At 32.7% G+C, this 5,043-nt stretch overlaps 1 long non-coding RNA gene across 1 annotated transcript; it reads left to right on the top strand.

Annotated features, from left to right (window-relative positions):
- The first annotated feature begins 1,890 nt into the window (after positions 1 to 1,890).
- On the top strand, positions 1,891 to 2,375 carry LOC122043059. The gene is made up of 2 exons (XR_006129431.1): positions 1,891 to 2,033; positions 2,100 to 2,375. It is a non-coding gene; the product is annotated as an uncharacterized LOC122043059 (long non-coding RNA).
- The last annotated feature ends 2,668 nt before the right edge of the window (positions 2,376 to 5,043 follow it).

The following is a 5,043-nucleotide window of genomic DNA, read 5'->3' as shown; positions in this document are numbered from 1 at the left end:
CTTTTCTGTTCAATTGACTGGATTGTCACGTAAATTGTCTTGGATTGGATGGTTGACTTATATATCGCCAAGTTCTATCTTTGCTCTCCCTTCCCTAGCGTGGACTTATCTAGCATGTAACGATGCAATAGTTTGAAAATAATACTAGGGTGGACTTTTCCTTTAGTCATTTATTTGATTATCTTGTAATGCATAAGTGGTGGCATTTATGGTTTTTGTTTGGTATCCAGCCAAATCTTGGAGCTCCACATATGCTGTTTATTAGCACACAAACTAATTCAAGATATAGCCTTAAATCTCTGCATGTCAACATATTTCCCAAATAGGTTTTCATCTTAGGTTTTGGTAATTCTTGCCAAGATATTGAGGAAGACAATGGTTTCTGACTGTTCTCCATGTTCTAGCTTTACCTTGGGTAATTTTCTGTATTTGTTCGGTTTCCACTTTTATCCTCTTTATTTAAATGAGTATCAGTGCTTAGCTTTTCTTGTTCTCTCTTATAATCTTAACATTTGGGATCCACTGTACTACAAAGGGGCTTTGTAATATGGATTATGGACATAATTTGTGTATTTTCTACTCACCATCAGTACCACTGGCCTTCTAGGGATTGGAGTCATGAAATAGCATCATTCTTCAGTAGGATTATATTTTAAAACTAGACAAAGGGCTCTTTGTTGATCGTAAGTAGAACTTACAATTGAAACACAGATAATATAAGAACAAATGTTTTTTTAGATCTTCTTAGACACGGAAGTAATCATATTGAATAAATGAGAAGCATAACAAAGTAAGTTTTTTGGGTGAAATGAAAGCTAAAGAAATGTAAGATAAAACGATTAGGAATTAAAACTGAAAGCAATATTTTTCATAGATACAGAACAATTATTCTAACATAACATTATGATGTGCAATGACCAGGTCTAAGTATCCATATGAATATAGGTATTTGATGCATTATTTTCTGAGGTTTTCACTGCAATTTTCTGACTCAGACTGTTTGGCTAGATGAAGATTCTTTGTAGTTGAGTTTGCTTGAAGGTTTGAATTCAAAAGTATTCATGGGTTGAAAATAGATACACTAACAAAAATGTGTAATCTTTGATTGACCTTTTTACCGATAAGGGTATATATAAGCTATGCCATTTGATGGGTACGCTTGCAAGTTGCCCACTACTTGTATTTCTTCACTAGGAAAGGTTATTGTTATATGCTACCACATCATTGTCGACCGAGTGTTTATAGATAAATACTATCATTTTTCCTACAAGTGGTTCTCTTGCTTTAGCACTTTGCCTACGCTGTTAATGTTGAAATGTTACTTTTGTTGTTTCCTAGATAATTCCAAGTGTTTGTTTTTGAAAACACGGGCAGTAACAATAGATCATCACTAAGGATGTTAAATCTAAACGTTTATCTTTTTGTAAGATCTAGGTCTGCAATTAAAGTTCAGCATTACAATTTAATGATTAGGATATTTCTAGCTTCTGAATCAAAGCTCTCGAGGAGCTAAGCTTTATCTATTGCTATTTTCTTGTTAGATATGCCTGATTAGGTAGACTTGGATGTACCACATTACGTAGGACAAAATAAATTCTTGTAGATTTAAAGACCTGAGAGTCTGTTTTATCTCTTAAAGCAAATGTATGCTTTGAGATGCTGTTTCGAAGCAATAATGATGTGTATTCCATAAATTATGATCGTAAACTTGTTGTCGGGGTTGATCAAAGAACATGGTTCTTCTACATATCGAATGATCAATGTGACTGTCTCTCGCCATCTTTGTTTTGAGTGTTTTTTTTTAACTTGTCATTCATTCCTCCTGATAATTGGCTCTTGTATCACAGTTGCTGCTGTGCTCATTTACGTTGCGGCAATGAGTTTGACCTGCCTTGCATGCCGTAACATTGGTAGCCCATCGCCATCATTCAGGAGCTACTCCGTGTCAAGTTCAAGCTCAGAGGATGACGGGCAATGCGCAGCTCTTATCACCTGCTTGGCTCGCCGGGTCACCGTAGCTGCCACTGGGACAGGTAATGCTATTTCGACATCCAAAGTAGCACCATCGCCAATTGTGGTAAGTAGTCAAGGTGTGGCAGGAACTCCCCGCCTTCAACGCAGTCGAGCTATGAGCCGGGACCAAGTCAGAAACTGGAATTTTTGATCATGCTAGAGGTGTGAAAGAACTTATCAGTCTTGTGCGCGAGGGAGAGGAAGAACAATTCCCCTACTGTATATTTGGTTCTTTTAGTACTCGCGTAAAATTGTCTCTAGTAGCTTGTTTTTGTCTGTGAATCGGGTTATTTGCTCCCTTTTCTCTTGTCAACTGTTAGATCTGTCAATCTAGTGTGTGTTATTCTCGAGTTAAACTTCAACTCAAAAACACCCGCTTCTCCTTTCGTTCCATCATAGACTGACAACTCGAGTTATTATGTTTCTCATTTTCTAAGTTTTTAAAGAACACCGAACTAGTGAGATTAGGAGCCCAATCGCCAAGTTTAAGAGTTGAAAATAGTAGGAAATTCAAGAGCCAATTGTAGTAAACAAGGATGTTATAGTTAATAGCCGATCGTCAAATGGTTAGAGATTGGAAGGAGTAATCCTTTGTCTCATTGTGAGCAAAGCTGTCATTCTCTAACCAACTACGCATTCTATGGGGACAAGAATTCAAGAGTCAGAAACTAGAAAGGAGTGGACATTAATTGATCGTTCTAACTCTTTCGAGTCATTTAATTTATCGATTTGAATGACTCGTTCTAACTCTTTCAAGTCATTTAATTTATCGATTTGAATGACTAGGGACCGCACATTCATTACGAAACGAGGTTCCCTATCTTTTAGAAACTAAAAACAATAAGAGCATTGAAGAAAAGTAAGTTTAAGTAGGATGACAAAAAACATGTTTTAAAGTAAGCTAAGAAGAATACTAATTCAATGAAACAATGGATTCAATTTTGCTCACAAACAAAGAACATTGAATACTAGTCCTAGGCATAAAGGAAACACTAACCACCAACTGTTAGCTAAGCCCTACCAAACTTGTTTAACCTAACCCTATCTACCACTTTGATAGCGAAAAAAGAAATTTAAAGTGCAAGCTGATTTTCAAATTAATTTGAGTATTAAAAATCCTAAGTAGAATATTGTTATATTATATTTAAAAAAGAGTTTATTTTAATAAAAAAATTAACGATAAGTTATTTTATAGGACAACTTATTGATATTCTATATGGAGTTTCACTATAACTACAACATTAACTTATTTTTTTTTACCTAAATGAGTGAATATTCGATATTAATATTTAGAGTGGAAAGCCAATTCCCTAATTACCTTGCACATCTAATTTTTTTTTAAAAAATAATAAGTAGAATATTAATATTTTTTCTATAATTTTCTTTTGGATGATAAATTATTTTTGTAAATCAATTTGTACCTTTTCTTTTTTTCTTTTAAAAAAAACTAAAGAATAATCATAGGGGACACTTTTTGACCATTATTAATTATAAAGAGCATCTTTTCATAAACTGCTCAAAAATATTTCAAAAACAAGTCAAAAGTTTCTCTATAATGTAACTTTTTTTCACTTTCCAAAAGATTTTAGAGGGCAAAAATTAAAAGGGCTTCTTTTATCTTCAAAAGCTTTCAAAATATATTAAAATAATATTTTATTATATTTTTATTTAAAAAATACTTGTATTTTAATCTTATTAAAAAAATATCAAAATAATATAACAAAAGGTAAAATTCAAAGGATGGAATAGTCACTAGAGCATTTTTTATATATATTACAAAAACAATACTTCATCAAACTTCAATACATTTTCATTTTCAAAAATATTCCTCTTTTTTCCATTTATTATCAAAACAAAACTCCACATTTTTTTTATTTTAAAAAATATCCTTATTTTTAATATTATTGTAATAGCTACGAGATCTTAACTATTACAACATAAATACTTTAATTCTAATCAATATTAATAATACTATATTATTGTAGTTATAATTTATAATTATTTAAATATGAAAAATTCATCTCTAATCAATACTAGTTTATATATTATTATTACAGTTATGAATTGAAATGGTTATCATATAAATAGTTATTTCTAATAAACATATTATAACAGTTATGAGATCATAATTATTATATAATTATAACAACTATGATCAATGATGTAATTAGGATTTTTAATTGAGGGTGAATTAAATAAACAATACAAAATGTACTAAGTCTGTGTTTGGTAGGGTGTAATCTGCTTTGTAATGTAATTCAGATTATATTACAAGGCTGATTATTTTGTTTGGTTTCATTTTTAACTTGTAATGTAATGTAATCTGGATTACAAAATGTAATGAAGTTTTGTAATCTGGATTACAAAACAAATACATTGTAATCCGATTACATTACGAGGTCACCTTTTAACAAAAATTTGAATGTCAAATATACCCTTAGTCTCTGGCTGCCCATCTTCGCTTGCCGCCACTGCCATCGCCCCCCGACGGCTGACGATCGACGGGCGCCGGCAACCGGCGACCGCAGGCTATCGGCGACCGGTGACCACCGCCGGCGATCGCGCGACAGCCGACGACCGGCGACGACGCCTGGCGATGGCCAGCGACAGCGGCCACCGCAAGCTCCGACAAAAATGTAGCGTCCGCCGGTAGAAGTCGTAGGATATTTTTGTCATTTTATAATAATACGAATTACATTCCTTATAAAAATAATGGACATCAAACAAAAGAATGTAATCACCTTTGTAATCAAAGATTACATACATTTCATTATCAAACGTAGTAATGTAATCAAGATTATATTACATTACATTACAAGCTCAATTACATTATGCCCAACTAAACGTAGCCTAAAATTCATATATTAACTTTGTATGTTTTACAATAACACTTTTAGAGATTTTATGCTTTGAAAATGCTGAATAATAAGTTTATTATCAATTGTATCAGACACATCTAGTCCAATATATTTTACGACAAACTAATAAATCCTTAATCTAATTTAAGCCAGATAGGTTGTGAGTTAGACG

The sequence above is a fragment of the Zingiber officinale genome, chromosome 2A, assembly GCF_018446385.1.
Source record: "Zingiber officinale cultivar Zhangliang chromosome 2A, Zo_v1.1, whole genome shotgun sequence".
Lineage (NCBI taxonomy): Eukaryota > Viridiplantae > Streptophyta > Magnoliopsida > Zingiberales > Zingiberaceae > Zingiber > Zingiber officinale.
Note: the sequence above shows the minus strand (reverse complement) of the source record. Positions and strands in the feature narration are given on the sequence as shown.